Genomic DNA, 21,593 nt, shown 5'->3' on the forward strand with positions numbered 1-21,593 from the left:
TCTTGAATAGCACATTATTATTAAGAGTTATAAATACATTCCTTTGTGGGAATAAAGTCAATGTAAAAGGTGGGTTTGTGGGATCTTCAGTCGGCTACTAAAACTTTGCTGGATTTTGGGGTGCTTCTGAAATCTGCAAAACTATTTGATAAGAGATAACAGCAGTGTAACAATTCTCTCTCTGGGAATTATTCCTGTATTTTCTCTGCCAACTTCAGCCCTTTAAACATGTTACCTGTTTCAAATACAAAATAATGCAATTGTTATTTTTGCCCTGGAGAAAGATCTACAGCTTCAATTTCTTTCTCTTTTGGTGCCTCTCTAACTCGTATACTGTATGTCTGTCTCCATGGGATGCAGGTTTCTGATCATCATATATATGACTTTTATCCTTTTTGTTGTAATTATTTGTTCTTATGGTTGCAAAAAATTATTTTAAAAAATGAAATTGAGGATATCCTGTTGACAAGAGAGGCAAACAAGCAAAACTAGTCTGAGCAAAGGACAACATCGTGTTTTGTAACAAAAATCAAATATTAGGGATACTGAAACAGTTGAGTTTAAGCTTCTTTCATCAAAAATACTAGTGTGGAAAAATTCTAAAATCCATCAAAATAGAATCTTAAATCATGGGCTTTCTGGTGATAGAATTGTTCCCTTTTTCCTTCAGAAGTAAGTTGCATTTTTTTTCTTCAGTTCTTTTTAATTAGATTAGCTTAGTCTGAGATCATGTTTAGTTTGAGGTCATAAATATATTTAGATTTAATGGATTTAACTGAATGTAAGCCAGTGAGTAATGACCACTTTCTGCCTCAACCCTTCTATGGTTTAAATATGTTACATTTCATTATTAGTTGATATGGTATAATCAGTTGATTTCTTAGTTTTGATGACCACACTTTTGAAATCAATATTTCAAAGTCATACATAATTTTTTTTGATGCAAGCAATCAATACAATTTAGATGTGTCTTTCCCCAAAACATTAGAGTTGTGCAATTACATTTAGCGTTAAGAAATAAGACACACAGGAGCTGTCCTGAAAATAATTGTAGTATGCTCTTTTAAAAGGAAGACACCCACAATAAGTGTGGATATTCTTGAGGGACCTATGATCTTTATTACATTTTTCTCATATTTTCAAACTTCTCTTGCAACCGTAGGGACTTTTTACTTTTTAAAAAAAGAAAGTTGCTTAGGTGCTCTGCAGGCTGCTTTGCTATAATTTCTACTGTTAGTGGCTTAACAATTCATATTAGAAATTGTTTGTGGCTTCTCGGATGCAGCACGAGATACTTTTTTTAGTTGAAGGGGGAGGTTTGGAGAGGAGCTTTTCTTCCTACATGTATCTCAAATATACCATTTTTCCCTTTTTTTGTTGACAAAACTGATATATGGAAGGTAGACTTGGCATTTATGCCACATACACAAGATTCCATCTTTGGGTCACAGAGTTTCCAGGTGAAATTTCCACACTTCCTCATTTCTGTTTTCCATTCTGACTCTGCTTACAAAATATGAAGAAATGAAATGTATTGTTTATTTGAAGCCATATTAGGGACACAAGACATGCTGGTTTTGTATCCAAACTCTTTATCATAGATAAATCTATGTCCAAGTAGTATGAAAATTGAGGAAAAACTATTCCAGAGGAAGAGTTCTCTTAAGAAAAGTTCTGTGTGGTGGTGCAGTGGTTAGAGGGTAATACTGCAGGCTACTTCTGCTGACTGCTGGCTGACTGCAATTTGGCAGTTCAAATCCCACCAGGCTCAAGGTTGACTCATCCTTCCATCCTTCCGAGGTGGGTAAAATGAGGACCAAGATTGTTGGGGGCAATAGGCTGACTCTGTAAACTGTTAAAAACTAACATGTCCGTCAATGGAATAAAAATCTTCACCCGGGTGAATAGTGATTTCTTTCTTTTTTATGTTTTTTAAAGTCCAAATGGCCATCATTAATAGAGACACAAAACTCTCATAAAAATAAACAAATGTCTATTAAGTAGATTAAGTTTATATCCAAAGTTTAAAGGAGCTGCAAATTCGAGCAAATCTAACATTAGCTCTGTTCATTTCCTAAAGGTATATAGTTTCTTCTTTCTTGTCTATAGAATGGGAAGGGGCAATTCTCCCTTTTCCTATATGGATCTTCCTCCCCCATCTGATCTGGATGTCTTGAAGGCAGCAGGGGAAGGAAAAGGGGAAGCTGACTTTCTGTTGCATTGGATTTTGTTCTTTATGCCTATTTTTCATTATATATAGACAATCTAACTTCTCTCACGTGTAAGTACATTCATTGTAGTCTTATGTTTGTGTGTTCAGTTCTTTAATTTACTAAAACTGATACTTAAAGGGTCTACTCCCAAGAGTCTTGTGTGACTGTGGAAATAACCATTTTATAAGAATGCTGTATGTTTACACAATAAAATTAGGGCTTCACCAGAAATCTTACATGTTGACTTTCTGTGATTTGCTCCTCACTCATTTCCTGTGAGGCTGAGTTTGTTTATCATGAAAACTCCTATTTTTAAACCTGTTTCTGCCAATAAGTCATTTGAATGTTAAAGCCAGTTATTTGATGGCGTTTCACTTTGATACATATTAAGGCTCTGCAGCTGCTGCTTTGTGAAATAGGATGTTCAGAAGAACCACAATTTGCAGAGATGGGAAAGGAAGACAGCAGACATGACGCCGAATGTTATTTGAGAGGAAATCACATTTTCATGGGAAAAATGACATCCTAAGGCAATCTAAAGTCAAAATCTGTGCCAAAGGATCTTCTCTGCTGCCATTTTTATAAACTAATGTGTGGTTTACAATACATGACACGTTTGGCTTGAGTCTTAACTGCAGTAAACTTGGTAATTTTTTAGATTGGGACAGACAGATCTATACGGCCAATAGTCCTGCTTTTTAAAATTGGATTTTGGAAGCAACCAAGAACCACAGTTATAATAAAATGCTAATATTTTGAGTGGTAGTTCTGAAGCCCCTGCCCCCTTGGATTGGGCATATCTACACATTAATTGTAAAATGATTAATCGTATTGTATTCATGGTATTCTTTTTTGTGACCTGTGTTTTTCAACTGTAACACGAAAGAAAGTTTGCTTTCTCATAGATTGGATGACTGTAATGTGACTCATGAAGTTCAGATTCTTCACCCTCTGTTTTAGACCAATTTAATGTATTATTTGTTTATTATTTAATGGATATCATCAAATGTGGCATGACACCTTCCCAGATGTAATGTCTTTCAATAGGCCTGTCTTAGAACAGGCCCTGCCTTTCAGCTGTGTAAAGTAGTCTTCCTCAGGGAATAGATTTTTCAGGTATTGAATAAGAGCAGTGAGTTCACATTTTTATATATATTTTAGCAACAGAGAAGATACTACTTGTCTTTTCCTCTTCAAGATCCTAAATATTTTGGGTTATCTGAGGTTCACTAGGTAAATATACAGTATCAGGTGGAAGAATTGTGTTGCAGATTACAGTTCAATGCCAGAGATCTCCATTGAAAAAAGTCAGGTAGCAGTAGATCTCAGGTAGAAGCCATAGAAATCTAGTGTCACTTACAGGTAATCCTTGACTTCTGACCACAATTGAGCCCAAAATTTATGTTGTTAAGTAAGAAATTTGCTAAGTGAGTTTGCCCCATTTTACAACTCCTCTTGCCACATTTGTTAAATAATCACTGTGGTTGTTAAATTAGCAACATGATCTGACTTCCCTATTGACTTTGCTTGTCAGAAGATCATAACAAGAGATCACATGACCCCAGGACAGTGCAACCTTCAGAAATACAAACCAGTTGTCAAGCATCTGAATGTAAATCACATGACCATGGATATGTTGCAGTGGTCATAAGTGTGAAAAATGGTCCTAAGTCACTTTTTCCAGTGTCATAATAACTTTGAACGGTCACTAAGCAAACTGTTGTAAGCCGAGGACTACTTGTATTGTGCTCAATATAAGGCTAGACAGACAAATAGTTTAATCTATATGATACAGCTTTCTGTGTTCAAATCAATGGTGAAATTGAATTTTTTTTACTACCTGTTCTGTGGGCATGGCATGGTGGGCGTGGCAGGGAAAAGACATTGCAAAATCTCCATTCCCACCCCACTCTGGAGCCAGCCAGAGGTGGTATTTGCTGGTTCTCCGAACTACTAAAATTTCCGCTACCGTTTCTCCAGAACCTGCTCAATTTCACCTCTGGTTCAATCAATAAAAACTATAGTATTGTGTTCCAGAAGTTAAGTAATCAGTTGATATGAATTGAAGTTCAGCTATGGAACGATCTCCCCGTGGAGATTCGTACCCTCACCACCCTCCAGACCTTCCGCACAGCCCTTAAAAACTGGCTTTCCTGTCAGGCCTGGGGCTAAAGATTGCAACCCGCCCGAATGGTATGAATGTTGTGTTTTAATGATGTATTGTTCTATATGTTAAAAGTTTGTTTCCCCCCTCCCCTTTTTAAGTTGTAAGCCGCCCTGAGTCCCCCCAGGGAAAAGGGTGGCATATAAATAAACTTAAATACAAATACAAATACAAAATTTTTCTCCCTAAAAATAAATGGATGAACAAATACTCTGAGAATTTTTAAGGGAAATCTTATTTTCTATTCAGGCTTGTGATTTGTATATTACTGTAATATCTTTTCCTAGATCTACAAATGTTTTATCTTAAATTATCATATACTTCATTAATCTGTGTACATTATTCATAATTGGATTCAATAAAAAATAAACTGCTGCATAACTTGTTGAATAATAAGCAACTGTAAAAACATTATGCTGTTAACAATGTGTTCCAAATTTTAAATGTCTTCATAGAATTTTGGATACTGGGTGGCTGAGATGCAAACTAAATTAGAATGTGGAATTATTTTCTGTTGACTTAGAGCATTTCCACACTGCAATATTTTTCACCTGCCCAAGTCCTCAGAAGAAGTTTGGAAATATTCCTTTATAGTCTTCCAATCTCTGAAATGCTAGGGACAACTTCCTGGAGAAAAATATCTTTCCATACTCAAAGAGAGAAGGCTGGAGTGATAAATTTTCTGGTGCATTGCACTAAGATTATTGTTGTGAATTTAATCTTTCTCCTTTGAGCTGAGGAATTGATGAAGAGCTTCAACTCTGTTAAGTTACACGCCCCTTTCAAGACCTGAAGACCAGTTTCCTTCAGTGAGGAAAATTCTCAGTCTCAGAAACAGATACATACAGAAATCCTTTTAAACCAAAGCACTTCCAATAACAATTCCTCTTGAACTAGAAAAAAATCAGTTCAACTATTCTGATGCTGCTGACATCAAATAGAAGGAATATCTGTAGCTCTGGATTAAACTGTGAAATTGTCTCAGCTTGGTTGTTTATTTGCAGTTGTTTCCTTATTGAATTAGGCAACATCAGTGAATTGATGTACTGACAAGCACAGCACTTGTACCAGTGGTGGGATTCAAAACATTTTTACTACCAGTTCTGTGATCATGTCTTGATGGGCGTGGTGTGGCTTGGTGGGCATGGCAGGAGAAGGATACTGCAAAATTCCCATTTCCTCCCGATCAGCTGGGACTCGGGAGGCAGAGAATAGATGGGGGCGGGGCCAGTCAGAGGTGGTATTTACCGGTTCTCCAAACTACTCAAAATTTCCACTACCGGTTCTCCAGAACTAGTCAGAACCTGCTGAATACCACCTCTGACTTGTACCAATCTAAACTCATTGCTAGCTATCTTCCCACTTTGTTTTCTGTGAATGGCAAGACGGTCTCCTTCTAGCAAAACTGTGGTGAAATTCAAAGTACAGGTGGTCCTCAACTTACAACAGTTCATTTAGTTATGATGACACTGAAAAAGGTGACTTATAATTGTTTTTCACACTTATGACTGTTGCAGCATCCCCATGGTTACGTGATCAAATTCAGATTCTTGGCAGCTAGTTCATTTTTATGATGGTTGCAGAGTCCAGAATCATGTGATTACCTTTGTTACCTTCTGACAAGCAAAGTTGAATGAGAACCAGATTCACCCAACAACCTGTTACTAATTTAACAACTGCAGTGATTCACTTAATAACTGCGGCAAGAAAGATCATAAAATGAGGCAAAATTAGCAAGTATCTCACTTAGCAACAGAAATTTTGGACTCAATTGTGGTCGTAATTTGAGGACTACTTGTACAACTTTTCTGCTTTGTGATCCTGGAGCTGAAATTCTTTGGGACTTAGGCCTGGACCATTTTTTAATTTGTAGAACCTCTTATTTCATCTCCCCTCCGTTGGACCTTGAAACTATGCAGTAGATTTTAAAAAAATGATAGCAAACTGGACTTTATTCCTTATAGTCAGTGTTAGCCTCTGTTTTGCTATTTGCTTTCGGCTGCCATTGAGCCGAGGTGGTGCAGTGGTTAGGGTGCAGTACTGCAGGCCACTTCAGCTGACTGTTATCTGCAGTTCAGCGGTTCAAATCTCACCGGCTCAAGGTTGACTCAGCCTTCCATCCTTCCGAGGTGGGTGAAATGAGGACCCAGACTGTGGGGGCAATTTGCTGACTCAATTTGCTAAAAATCTGTAAACCGCTTAGAGAGGGCTGAAAGCCCTATGAAGCGGTATATAAGTCTAATAAATAAATAAATAAATAAATAAATAAATAAATAAATGAAATGGGGAGGGGGGGCTGGTATTTGGGAAGGGAAGTTTTAAGTACAGGAGAGATTGTAAAAAGGGAGTTTTGTTCTGACCATCTACTGGGCATGCTGGAGATAGTTATTGAGGTGGCCAAGGCCAACTGTCCTGCATACCAACTTGATGATGCTTTTTGAAGATGGAACTCACATGACACCTAAGGAATTTGCAGATTGGACTATGGGATGGGGTTACCAGGGGGAGGGGGTTGGGACACATATTGATATGTATGGTTTCGCGTGCTTTTGCCTCAGATCTTGCTTTGCTTAGCTGCTATCTTTTCATAACCAGTAAAAGTACTCTTAATTCTGTGAAATGGAGTTAAGTGATTTCTTTCTTGGTTGCTGAGGGAGGCTGGCTTGACAGTCAGCTTCGTAGTACCTATTTGGCTCAGTTCAATTTATACATTCAGAATACGCTAAGCTCTTGCTTTAACATGCTTTCCAGCCTCTTGATTAAAATTGCCCCTTATTCTCATCATATAAATTGATATAAAGAAATAGAAAAGTATACACCCTCATTCATAGATAGAGACTCTAGACTGCAATTTTGGCTGCAGCTGTCGATAAATGTGCATAGCTATGAAACTGCTATGCCATGGTCACTCAATGGGACTTTATATGCATGAAGAGTTAAGTTTTGGTGGCTGAGCAGTTTTAAAGGTTGCATTAAAAAGTGCCACTCTAATAATTGAATTCATGTAACGTATTAACATTCTGGGGATGGGATGGGGGAGGATTCATGAGGCAGTCTGAAAAAGTCACAGCTGTTTAATTGGGAGCAGAAAGGTACTATATATAGACAAAGTTCAGAGCACTTCTGAATTAGCTTTTGAGTATGCAGAGCTCAGTCAATATGATGCCTTGAAAAAAAGATGGCTGGGAGGTGAATATGCTTGTGTGCTACATATACTGGAAGGTTGTACCTCTGACCTGGTGAATACAAAATAATGACCTTAAGCTACAAGAAGGCAGATTCCAGCTGAATGTCGGGAGAAAGAACTTTCCTATTATAAGAGAAGTTTGACATTGGAACGACTTATTTAAGCAAGTGCTGAGTTCCCTTATATTAATAGCATTCAAGGAAATGCTGGCTAGACATCTATCAGGGATGTCTTAATTTTACTTTTTTATCTGATACATTGAATTGGACTCAAGGGTCTAAAGAGTGTCTTTCAACTATGATTCATTCTCTCTCTCTCTCTCTCTCTCTCTCTCTCTCTCTCTCTCTCTCTCTCTCTCTCTCTCTCTGTGTGTGTGTGTGTGTGTGTGTGTAAAAGCATCTCTCTGATTACCGATGGAAATGGGATATTGGAATAAAGGACATTTGGATCTAAGCTAATTGCAGACAGCCTCATTTTGTCTGTTTGCTTTTTACTGTTTTTATTGATTTGGATTTTATAAGTCTAAAAGTCTGTCTGAGTGTGCAAGTATAACAAATTTAAATAAACAAATCTAGACATAATTTCTAGAATAATAATAATAATAATAATAGAATGATATTTGTTATCATTTTTATGAGCAGACATTGCAGTTCCACTGAAGATACTCAAAAGCCACTACAAAGCTTCACAGCTTTGAAACTATGTTAAATTATGCCCACAATTTGCAAGATGCAGCTCTAGTTTTTACTTGTAGCGCAATTATGTCTGTAGTGTTTCTATTTCTGTCAAATAATCAAATCCTTCCCAGGAAATCTTTTGACTAACAAAAGTTATCTTTGTATTTATTTCTCATTTTTAAGAACAATAGTAAATCTATCTTTAGTTAAACTTTGCAGGTTGATGACCAAAACAAAGACTTGACTATATTCAGTTAGTAGTGTGCAAATATTTTAAAACACTTCATTTAGAGTTCAAGACAACTTTGAGTTCAAAACAATTGATTTTGCATTGAAACAATCCCTTTAGAGGTGTTGAATGGGTGAGTTCTAATTGTATGATAGCTGTGATAGGTCAATTCCAATTGTGTGGTTCTATAATTACTGGATACTGTTTACTCACACAATAAAAATTGCATGTTTTGAAAGATCTGCCACCAAAAGGAAAGCAATTGGTGCTTATTTTCAGCAGGAGTGGAGAAAGTAAAGAAAAAGGAAACCTACCAATCAGAAGCCATAGTAACCACTATGTGAATCAGTGACAGTATTATTGCCGAAACATCAACTCCTGATAGCTTTTTCTTAAGCTGGATTCATTTTCTGTCAGCATTGGAAAAGGAGACAAGCTGTTTAAAGCCATTGTGCAGAAAATTGTCCTAAATACTGTAGAAGTATTCTATTTAGGTAGTAATCTTTGCACATTTTTCTACTACTATTGGAATAGTATATAATGGCAGGAAAGGGAACTTCCATCATGGAACCCTGTTAATAGAGAGAAAATTACTATTGTTTGATAACTGTTAGTATCAGATAGGATGACCTTATGTGAAACATTCCATGATGGGTTCCCTTTAGAAGTAACCTGATTTTGGCCCTTTAGTAACATTAAACTGTAGCAGAGATCCCTAAAATGTTCCGCTCATTGACTCCTTTATGAATTTTTGGATTCTTCATCAGCGCCAAACATTGATTATATAAAATTAGTTCAATAAATAATATTTTAACTACTACTATTAACAATACTAATAATAATCACAATCCTGGGAGTCAATATTGTCCACTTTGGAGACCCCTGTGATGTTATATGTCAGTGATGCGAACGTATGACATGCATGCCACAGGTGGCACGCAGAGCTTCTATGTGGGCATGCAAGCCATCAACCAGTTCAGCTCCAATGGACATGCACATGCACCTCCCACTGGCCAGCTGATTTTCAGTCTCTGTGGGAGACATGGGGGGAGGGGGGTCATGTGCGCATGTGCGGGAGACTGGGAGGTCACACACACATTCACAGGTGAAGGGGGAGTGTAGGTGGTGCAGATCTCCCCCTCCATTTTTGTCCCAGGAGGCTGGAGGTAGGCCTCCTAGGGCCAAAACAGGGTGCGGGGGGCGTGGGCACATGCATGGGGGAGCATGGGGGTTTGCATGCACAGAGGTGCGGGATGCACAGGGCGTGTTATGCACACATTGCATTATGGGTGTGGGTACGTGCATGTGTGCTGTCATGTGTACATACATGCTTTCTGCACATGTGGATAAAAAGGTTAGCCATCACTGGTATATGGGAATGATCTTGAGGGATGAGTGGAAGAGATTCTGCCTAGAAACAATCATACATGAGAGGGAGGAGCTTGCAAGAGCTTATCAGTCAGAGAAAGAAATTTAGGAAGGACCCGCTCTAATTTATCAGGCTGTTAAAAGTAATGGAAGGAGATTTGTATTTTCAGACTTGCAAGATTCTGTAATGCAGCCTTAGAATAAAATAGAATTGGCTCATCTGGTCATATTTCCTGTCTGTTTATCTCTGAGGCCTGACATCTATCTTGCAATTTGAAAGTACTAATCTCCTTGAAGAATGGAGAAGGGGGAAAAAAGATTACTCAGATGAAAATAGCTACTATCCTGGTGACAATAACTCAAGCTTTTGTAACCTCTGAAAAAGACTTTGCAAAGTGCTAAACACAGGAGTGTATCTCAAACCTATAGTTGGTTTGAATGAAGGAACCCAGGTTTTGGGTGAGAGAGCCATTAAAATGTATCCATGCAGTCTGAACTTCCCAGGCAGGGAGGTTGGAAGTTTCCCCTGTGGAGTTCAGTGGGATCGAAGGGCCAGTGCTTTTCTATTATGGTATTAACCTCCATGATTTCATCCAGGTATATTTGGTGGCCTATTTCCTGAGAGTTAGGCAGTAATGAAGGCCAAACTGCTTCACAGAACTTTTATTTATTTATGTTGCTGGAGGAAGGACACAAAGCAAGATGTTACACTATTGTGGATTTTAATTGCTGTAATTATTGTAATTACTGTTGTTTTGGGTGATTTTAATCTATATTGTAAAACTTTTGGAAGAGTTGTAGGAGTATGGTGATCTATTAATTAATGTCTCCCCTCTTCCCATTTAGATTAAGGCAATACAACACAGGAACAACAAAACGCCTGTAAATTTACCCACATGGAAAAGGAATTCTCTGCAGGAACATACAAAGGTGAGAAAGAGCTTTACCTGCTCTTGCAACGTGGACTGAATAAATATCATTAGAAATGTGCAAAACAGACTTGCTGGACTCTGCAAAGATTAGTTTTTTTCCCACGAGTGTTTCAGATATTGCTTCATGCATTTCTAGCAGTGTGTTGACTGGAACAGCAAGTTGATTGTGGTCCTCCAGATACAGTCGGGCATATCTTACTCATTTCAGCTGAATGTGTTTGAGGATGTTTTTGAGCAAAGTGGAAAATTACCCAATAGCCTTTGGCAATTAATGCTACTGTGGGTTTAATAATCATTTCCTGGAGTCTTGTAAAGTGGTTTATGGTTGGTTGCTGAGTTTATTATGGCAAATATTGAAAAAAAATATCTTTCTTTGGATTAGTGATACTTAAAATACAGAAAACAGCAATGCCTGAAAATTAACAACAGAAAAGAATCCTGAAGAACTTTTTAGTTAAATTCTGTTTTATTCATATTTGCTCTCTATATTTACAGTAATTATGTGCTGATGAAACTGTTTCTAAGATATTACTTCCAGCCATGTATCATTTGGGACACAAATATTAAATGTGGATGTTTAGAATGTAAATCTTCCTTTGATATTGAAGATATATTTTCATATACTTTCAAATTTTATATATGTGTGGCTTTACTCTCAGATTATTTTTATTTTCTGTTCTGTGCTATGTTTTTTTTTTACATTTAGATTTTATAGCATTTATTTAAATAATTTATATGGCAGCCCAACTCACAAAATAGTGACTCTAGGTAGCATGCAACAATAAAAACAGAATAAAACAAAATCAATAAGAATAACAAGAATAAAAACAATACAACAATACCACATGCTCCATGCCAACATCCATTATACCTTACAGATCAAGCTTTTCTAATAACTTAGTCGTAAAATTTGAAGGGACAGCCAGGTCTTAAAGTCTTCCCAAAGTCTAAGAGGGTTGTGGCCGGTCAAGTCAATTTTGTTGAGTATTGTTTTCTTAAGTAAGCATTAAGTATTTTAAAAATGTAAAAGATTTGCAACATACACTGAAACGGTGCCTGTAATAATTTGCTGGCAGCACATATGCTTCACTTAATGTAGTCTCTATTAGTTAATGGTAAAGAACAAGTGTAGTTATTTTTAAGGAGATAATGCACAATTAATTCATGTTCTTGGAATTTCATTTATAAATACTACATATTTAGTCATTTTCCTAGTTAATTATTAATTTTTTTAGAAAACTATTTTTTGTCTGGATGTTGCAGGTTGCCTAATTCCCTTCTGTACAATGCTATGACACTATTTTATCTGGATTGAATTTATTGGGTGGGTTTCCAAGGGGCTTCTCTATGTCCTATTTTGTAACATCCCAGTTTTCTGAAAGATGAGTTTGGTTGAAACGTTTTCTCTATTAGGTTATTTTATAAAATCCTAACTCAATGTAGGAGAAGGAATGCTAGAACCTGGGGCGGAGTCAAAAGAGGAATCGGCCTAGAGTCTCTACATAGCCACAGACAGACTCCTCTTGAATTTCAGTGACCTTATCTAGTGCCTGAATAGTGCTGCTAGTTAAGTAGATTCTTGTACATACAAATGATTAATAATAAATCACTTTAATTGGAACTTCATGTATGATCCTGATCTTTTACTCATGATACTCTAACCGTGACATGTTTATTGTTAAAGTTTTTCCAGCCTTTTTTTAAAAAACCAAAACTAATCTGTGAATCGTTTCCAACTTGAAAAATAGCATCACTATTGCAAAATGTATTTCTTGTTCCTTGCACAATCTGAAAACACCTTCCTTTATTTCAAGGCAAAACCCTACAAACAATTTCTGAGCACGCACTTCCTAATTTTTTTTTTAATATCCAGGAATATAGCTCATAGTATATATTCTGTAGCAGGTAAATTGCCAAGTGAAAGTTAATTTTTTGGGGGGGGACTAGAGATGAACAATTTCATTAGCAGAATGTTTAAAAATATATTTTTATTTACTTGCTGAGAAGTTAGTAATTCCTTATGGCAGTGCTCTCCAAACTTGGCCACTTTAAGCCTTGTGAACTTCAGCTGCAGAATTCTGGGGATTGACGTCCAGAAGGCTTAAATTTGCCAAGTTCGAGACCCCTCGTTTAAGGTATTGCTCATTTCTCACTCTGCTTTTACATAGACTTTCACAACATGTTTACTCCTAAGCTTGCTTAATAAAGCATAGTTGATAGGTGTTCATGACAGGCAGTGTAAAATTAATTGCAGTACAATTTAACATGAAGGCCTTACACCACACAACATATTAGCAGTTGGTTTCCCATAATATACAGAATCATAAAGTTGGAAAGAATCGCTAGGAACTGTATTTCAATAGTGCCATAGATATGCCCAAACGCAACTCCCACTTCCTTAGTGATTATTTGATGAAATGCATTACCTTTTTGATGCATATATTATATAAATCCACCAGGCTGAGGAATGTATTTCCTTTTAATACTCATCCCCATGATTCAGAACACATCTGAGGAACAGAAAAAAATTGTGTTCAGCTAAGTTTCCCTATTGCAACAAAATTTTGCTCATGATTTTACTAGCGTAGCAAAAATCAGTAGACTTTTTTTCTGTTTATTTAGGTGGTGACTTAAGTGCATAAAACTAGTCTTGTAGGAATTCAAATAGTGATCCAACCAAAACTTCATTAACTTCTGTTTTTTTTTAAAAAAAAAGTTCTGGCAACAATAATTCATGCTTAGAGTTACAAAAAATCTTGTTGTAATTTGTTTCATTAGGGGCAATCTTTGAAGGCAGTTTGGAAATTACAGCTGGTCCAAAATGCAGCTGTCTACTGATGGGTAATGATATAGAGTAATCTTGAGGGAGCTGTACTGGCAAAGTTAGGGTTCTGGGACAATTCAAGGTGTCAGTTGTCACTTGCAAATCCCTTTATGGCTTGAGTGTTTGTTACCTTCAGGACCATCTGGTTAGTAAATTCCTTTGTCCATTCATGCAAACCAAGAGAGCAGGGTGAGAATCTCCCTCCCATTAGTTGAGCTGGAGAGAATCAGGAAGGAGGCCTTTATGGTGATAGCTTCTTGACTGTGCAAGAGTCTCCCTCCCCCTCTTTCCCCAAGCTGAAAATGTCTCTCTTTTCTTGTCCTTTTCCTTTTGGAAAGCACTTAACACTGCATCTCCAACAAGCATTTAAAGTAGATAGCACAACCATTTGGAATGCAGGTGACTCGGGAACTAATTAGTGAAGGGGGGGAGTTGTCACATACAATACAATAGCAGAGTTGGAAGGGACCTTGGAGGTCTTCTAGTCCAACCCCCTGCCTTAGGCAGGAAACCCTACACCGTTCCAGACAAATGGCTATCCAATATCTTCTTAAAGACTTCCAGTGTTGGGGCATTCACAACTTCTGGAGGCAAGCTGTTCCACTGATTAATTGTTCTAACTGTCAGGAAATTTCTCCTCAGTTCTAAGTTGCTTCTCTCCTTGATTAGTTTCCACCCATTGCTTCTTGTACTACCCTCAGGTGCCTTGGAGAATAGTTTGACTTCTTCTTCTTTGTGGCAACTCCTGAGATATTGGAACACTGCTAGCATGTCTCCCCTAGTCCTTCTTTTCATTAAACTAGACATACCCAGTTCCTGCAACCGTTCTTCATATGTTTTAGCCTCCAGTCCCCTAATCATCTTTGTTGCTCTTCTCTGCACTTTTTCTAGAGTTTTCACATTTTTTCTACATCGTGGCGACCAAAAATGAATGCAGTATTCCAAGTGTGGCCTTACCAAGGCATTATAAAGTGGTATTAACACTTCACATGATCTTGATTCTATCCGTCTGTTTATGTAGCCTAGAATTGTGTTGGCTTTTTTGGCAGCTGCTGCACACTGCTGGCTCATATTTAAATGGTTGTCCACTAGGACTCCAAGATCCCTTTCACAGTTACTACTATTGAGCAAGGTACCACCTATACTGTACCTGTGCACTTCATTTTTCTTGCCTAAATGTAGAACCTTACTCTTTTCACCATTGAATTTTATTTTATTAGATAGTGCCCAATGTTCAAGTTTGTCAAGATCCTTCTGTATCTTTAGCCTATCTTCTGGAGTGTTGGTTATTCCTGCCAGCTTGGTGTCATCTGCAAATTTGATGAGTTTCCCATTTATTCCCTCATCCAAATCATTGATGAAGATGTTGAAGAGTATTGGGCCTAAAACAGAGCCTTGAGGTACTCCACTGCATACTTCCCTCCATGTAGATACAGTTCCATTGAGGACTACACGTTGAGTGCAGTTGGTCATGACGGACTTTATTTTGTTTTATTTTAACATTAATGTTTGGTGGTATTTTGCATATTTTTTTATTTTATTGGGATGCATCTAAATCCCTTGGAGGAAAAGACACATCAATTATTAGAAATTTTCAAAAGGCAGCCAATGAGCTGCACATGGTTCTGAGCATTCAGTCCCAGTTCAGTGATTCAAATACATTTTAAAAGATTGTAATGTTTTAATTCTGTAGACGATGTCATAGGAGTTAAAAGGTCATTGGGTTCAAGTCCCTGCTCTATACAAGAATTCAAATTAAAATATCCCTAACAGATGACAACTCTATTCCTATTTGAATATTTCAAGTAAAAGGAAAGCCATTTCCTTTTGACTATATTATAAAAATATTCTTATTAATGTTTTTGATATCATTCACGTAGAAGTTGCCTTTCTGCAGCTTTAATCTATTATTCTATATCTTGCCCTCCTGAATGATAGGGAAGAGCTCTCAAATGATTAATTCCATATTCAGCTAAACTGGCAGATGCAGCAATAAATGGTACTTTATACATTCAATGATTGTACACAAGACATTATCTCCTCCATGGATTGTATTAGTAAAGAAGCTTTGCACTTCCGTGACTCTACGATATATATTTTGGGATCTGACATGAAATTTTGAGTTCTCCTTCACTAGAGTGGTCATCAAATTGAGATTAGATCATTATTTATCAGAGATACTGTAGTAGATCCTTTAAGGTCCTTTTCAATTTTGTGATTGCACTGAGTTTGGTACTGGAGAAAAATGTTGAGAATTCCTTACTCTGCAAATAAAAAAAAAAATTCACTACTAGTTAAAGTAAACCAGACTATACACGGAAAGCTCTAATAAGAAAAGTAAACCTTAAATATTTTGCCTATACAATGCAGAAGTAAGACTCTGGAGAAAACCCATAAAATTTGAAAGCAATCATAAAAGAGGCCAAGAGCAAACAAGATAATTACTATCACTGATGACACAGGCATAAGTTTTAGGAACTCAAAAAAGCAATTACTGACAGACAATCCTCAGGAGATCAGCTTCTTTGAGATAAAAAAAACTTGGAAGCAATTGAACAGCAATAATGCATCTGTCTTGGGGCTGCACTTTCTGAAATGACTTTGCATAATTAAAATGTACAACTTGTAATTTACCAAGTGGATGGGTCTGACAACAATGTTTGGAAGACTCATGGAGTGGTAAACACCATCGTACCTGCTCTTTAGGTTATTAAATATCAGACAAGCCAAGATATTTTGGTGTCTGACCATGTTTGAATATGCAAGTGACACGTACAGTTCCTTCATAAAGACATAAAGACTCATTTTCTTTTATATCTAATTTCTGGCATTCTTAACAAGGCTTAAGCTACTGAAATTAAATCCATCTGTATAAAAATATCTAACCTTGCTTTGGATGGCAGTCTGGTACATAAAATTACGCATCACTGGTTGGCCAAGTGAATGGGGATAGGGGATGCTTTGCTTGGAAGCACAAAGTTATGTTATTCGTCTTGCATTACTGATTTTCACCTAAAATGTTCCCCAGATTATTTTAAAAGCTCCCAGCCCACTCAGGCTTCAAAACAGGAAATGACCTTATCAAATAAAGGCAAACAAACCTGTATTTTGTAAAGTACAATCAGTACCGAGTTTAGAACTCCCTTTTGTCTATTGATTTTTCTCTTCATATGTCTGTACATCCTCAGGCTCTGATTTGAAAGATACTGTTATTGAGATAATATGCAAGCTCTTGAAGTGCACTTTTAGGTAGAACCTTGTTTCCATGTCTCAGGCATCTCCCCAACTGCTGCATGAAAATGATACGGGTACATACTTGCTCTTGAGATGAATGGCACGATGTGACCAAGATCTAAGAGAATTATCATCCATCTTTTAAAATAGCCAGTTAGAATCATATCACTTGTTTGTATTTTGGGCTATGTTTTATGTACATTAGAGTTGTGTCTGGGATGAAAGCAATAGTATGGGGAAAGTAGAGATTACTGTCAAAATGCATACGAAAAAGTGAGATACTGAGTTTCAATTTAAATGTGGGAAGATGTGACTAGAACATTTCACAGAAAAAAATCCAGAATGTGGAACTCATCACACATGTAACCACAAAGCCAATGTGATCTCCACTTAGTAGGCTCAATATTTAGATAAGCAGCTCAGCTCATGTCTCTATTTTAATTATTTAGAATTTGATTTTGCTGTTATTTGTGAGGTTCTGAATTGTAGGTGCAAGTTCTGGGTGAAGGCAAGTTGCTTTGTAGTAAGGTTGCTTTGTATCTTGTCCATTTCTCTCTCCTCAGTGCATTTCCTGTAATAGGGTAAAAGAGTAGAAGAAATCATAGGGAAACAGAGTACAGTGTGAAAACAGGGCAATTGCACAATAAAAGCTCATCTTAAATTGGACCTTTGGCTTCTCTGGTCCAGTTCTATCTATACTTACCAGCAGCAGTTCTCCAGAGAGCTGTTTTTTTCTTCAGAATTGTCTTATAAAATCCTTTTAGTTCTCCCTGGCAAAGCACGTTCCCTGCTTTTGAAAGGCAACAGAAAAATGAAGCCTGTGCCAAGAGACTGGCAAGCCAGCACACCCACAGCTTTTGAACCCAAGTCATGTGGGAGTTACTTTGTAGAAAGATAGAAAGCTGTCTCATTTTGACTCAGTCCTTGTAGTGGTTTCTCCATTTTCTAAATTGCCTGGCCACATTCATACAGTACTCATGAAGGAAAGACCCTAATCTGAATATAACAATGGTAGTAACAATATTAAGGAGGTCATGGGACTCCGTTAACACCCACACCAATGCACAATGAAGATATCAGGAGTCTTTTCATATCACGCAAGTATCTGAAACTGGAATTTGCTATCATGAGACTTAGGACTGTCCTCAGAATATAATTACCTTGATTGGCAGCGCAAACATTAGCTGGTTCACTCAATTGCACTGAATTGCATCTGTTTTAATCAGAATTTGTTCAATAAACTACAGCTATCTGGGTTCACCAGTTACAGTAAGCCATAAACCATGATGGTGTCTGACATCGCACAACATGTTCAAACAAAACAACCAGACATTTGATTCCAGTCATTGTTAGCTACAATCCATAAACTTCAGTTTTAATTGAGACAGAGATGAACTGACCTCATTCTAGTGATAGCAATGTGCTTAATAGAAAGGGAGAAAAGGGTGTCAAAAGTGATAGGATCCAAAAGTAAAAGGAAGCTAAAATCCCATTGCTATAGCAAGGTTTCTTGCTACATGCTGTCAAGCATTCGCTACACTGCATATACTTCCAGTTTGAAGAGAAATGAGTAACAGTCTCTCATACCCCAATCACCTCTAGATTGCACTCCTGTAATGCACTGCACCTGGGGCTGCCCTTGAAGAGTTTCTGGATGCAGTGGTGAAGGATGCAGTGAAGATAAAGGATGCAATGGTGTGGGCAGTTGTATTTGCCCCTAAGACAGCATATGTTACACCTCTGCTTTGCGAGCTGCATTGGTTGTCAGTCTGCTTCTGCTCCAACTCAAAGTGCTGTTTTTGACCTTTGAAGCCTTTCCTGGCATGGGATCAAGTTATATGAGGGATTGTCTCTCCTCGATTAAATCAGCTTAGCCAATTAGATCTGGCAGAAAGCTATGGATTCCATCAGCCAAGGATCTCTATTTGTTGTGTCTCAGAAGGCAAGTGTTATTTTACCCACCTTATGAGCATTCTGTCATTCCCCAAGTTAGGCTAATTCCATCCCTGCTATTATTTAGGAAGTCCCTCAAGAGTTAGTTATGTCATCAGGTCTGCGGATCACAAGGAACTGGAGACATTCTTAGATAGTTTCATTGAAGGTGTTATTCTTGCTCTCTTTTTGTATATTTTAAATGACATTCTTGTTTTAATAAAGACTTTTTAATATTTTTATAATGATTGCTTTTTATCTGTTGTTTTACTGAATTGTTGTATGCCACCCAGAGTTGCAGGTGTGAGGTAGGTTGCAATATAACTATCATGCTTATTTGGAATAGCATGAGCATGCTTGAGTTAGAAGTGAATCTTGGTCATATTTTTGGCATATTAGCGCATGCCGGAGCTGCTGGATCTGTTAGCTGGATTAGCGGTTGATTTCCCCAGGCTTATGATCCTGGGGGATTTCAATCTGACTTTCATTGGCGAGACATCTGAGTCAGCTCGGGAGTTCATGGCTTCCATGATGGTTATGGACCTAAGTTAATTCAAGACCCCACCAATAAGGGGGGACACACGCTCGACCTGATTTTTGTCTCTGGGCAGTGGATGAATGATCTAAATTTAGGGGATATTTCTATCCAACCCTTGTCATGGTCGGATCATTTCCTCATCAGGCTTGACTTCCATACTGCTACCCCTCACCGCAGAGAGGCGGAACCGACAAGATGGTTCCGCCCCAGGTGTCTGATGGACCCTGAAAGGTTCCTGATGGAGCTTGGGACTTTTCTTGAATCCCTTGCTCACAACTCGACCGAAGCCCTAGTGGAAGCCTGGGATAGGGGGGCCACTGGAGCTTTGGATTGTGTTGTGCCTTTGCGGCCTCTGACCTGGTGTCGATCCCAGGTAGCTCCCTGGTTTACTGAGGAGCTCCGGGAGATGAAAGGCTGGAAAAGACACCTAGAGAGTGGTTGGAGGGCCAGCCGGTCCAAATCTGATCGAACGCTAGTAAGAATTCATATTAAATTCTACTTAGTGGCGATAAAAGCGGCAAAACAGCAACATTTTCCCGCTCTTATTGCGTCCACAGATAACTGCCCAGACGCCCTGTTTAGGTTGACCCACTCCTTATTTAACCAAGAAGCTGGGAAAGACCCCTTGCAGGGTAGGTCTGAAGAATTTGTTCAGTATCTGCAGGATAAAATTGCTCAGATCCAGACAGGCTTGGACTCTGACTGGGTAGATTCGGGTGAGTCGACGGGGATGAATCTTGTGGAGACCATCTGGGATGAGTTTGATCCTGTGACCCCTGAGGGCATGGACAGGATTATGGGGAGACTCAGTGCTGCCACTTGTGTGCTGGACCCGTGTCCCTCTTGGTTAGTCTTGGCTTCCTGGGAGGTGACACGAGGCTGGCTCCAGGCGATTACCAATGCTTCGTTGAGAGAGGGGTTCTTTCCCACCGCCTTGAAGGAGGCGGTGGTGAGGCCTCTCCTTAAGAAGCCTTCCCTGGACCCAGCTTCTTTAGCCAACTATCGTCCGGTCTCCAAACTTCGCTTTGTAGTGAAGGTTGTTGAGAGTGCAGTAGCACGTCAGCTTCCCCAGTCACTGGATGAAGCTGTCTACCTGGATCCATTTCAGTCGGGTTTCAGGCCCAGATACAGCATGGAGACGGCATTGGTCACATTGGTCAATGATCTCTGGCGGGCCCAGGACAGGGGCTGCTCCTCTGTCCGGGTCCTATTAGACTTCTCAGCAGCTATTGATACCATCGACTATGGTATCCTACTGTGACGACTCGGAGGGGGGGTTGGGAGTGGGGGGCACTGTTTTACGGTGGTTCTCCTCCTACCTGTCGGATCGGTCGCAGTTTGTGTTGACTGGAGGGCAGGGATCGACCCCGAGGTGCGTCACTTGTGGGGTACCCCAGGGGTCGGTTCTCTCACCCTTCCTGTTCAACATATATATGAAACCACTGGGTGAGATCATCCGTGGTTTTGGGGTATGGTATCATCAATATGCTGATGATACCCAACTTTTCATCTCTACCCCAAACCACCCAAACGATGCCCTCGACGTGATGTCCCGATGCCTGGAGGCTGTGCAGATCTGGATGGGGAGGAACAGGCTCAAGCTCAATCCCTCCAAGACTGAGTGGCTGTGGTTTCCATCATCCCGATTTGTGCATCTTGTTCCATCTTTGATGATAGGGAGAGAAATTTTAGCCCCCTCAGAGAGGGCCCGCAATCTGGGCGTCCTCCTGGATACGCAGCTTAGTTTAGAAGAATACCTGATGACCGTGACCAGGGGGGCCTTTTACCAGGTTCGCCTGGTATGTCAGTTGCGCCCCTTCCTGGATCGGGATATTCTGTGCACAGTCACTCATGCCTTTGTCCTTTCTTGCCTGGACTACTCTAACGCTCTCTACATGGGGCTGCCCTTGAAGAGCACCCGGAGGCTTCAACTGGTCCAGAATGCGGCTGCGCGGGTTATCATGGGGGCACCTAGGTGCTCCCATGTTACACCCCTTTTAGGCGGCCTGCACTGGTTGCCGGTTGTTTTCCGGGTGCGATTCAAGATACTAATTATCACCTTTAAAGCGCTCCATGGCTTAGGCCCAGGGTACCTGTGAGACCACCTACTGCCACCAGTAGCCTCCCACCGTCCAGTGCGATCCCACAGAGTTGGCCTCCTCAGGGTGCCGTCGGCCAGATAGTGTCGCCTAGTGACCCCCGGGGGAGAGCCTTCTCTGTGGGAGCGCCTTCCCTCTGGAATGAACTGCCCCCGGAGCTTCGTATAATCCCCGACCTCCAGTCCTTCCGACGCGC

General features: G+C 39.2%; 1 long non-coding RNA gene across 1 annotated transcript in view; it reads left to right on the forward strand.

The window, feature by feature from the left end:
• Positions 1-21,593, forward strand: part of LOC116507012 — a 119,478-nt gene that overhangs the window by 61,484 nt on the left and 36,401 nt on the right. Inside the window, exon 3 of the long non-coding RNA XR_004255128.1 lies at positions 10,685-10,768. This is a non-coding gene — a long non-coding RNA (uncharacterized LOC116507012). The remainder of the gene's footprint in view (positions 1-10,684; positions 10,769-21,593) is intronic.

The sequence above is a fragment of the Thamnophis elegans genome, chromosome 4, assembly GCF_009769535.1.
Source record: "Thamnophis elegans isolate rThaEle1 chromosome 4, rThaEle1.pri, whole genome shotgun sequence".
Taxonomy (NCBI): domain Eukaryota; kingdom Metazoa; phylum Chordata; class Lepidosauria; order Squamata; family Colubridae; genus Thamnophis; species Thamnophis elegans.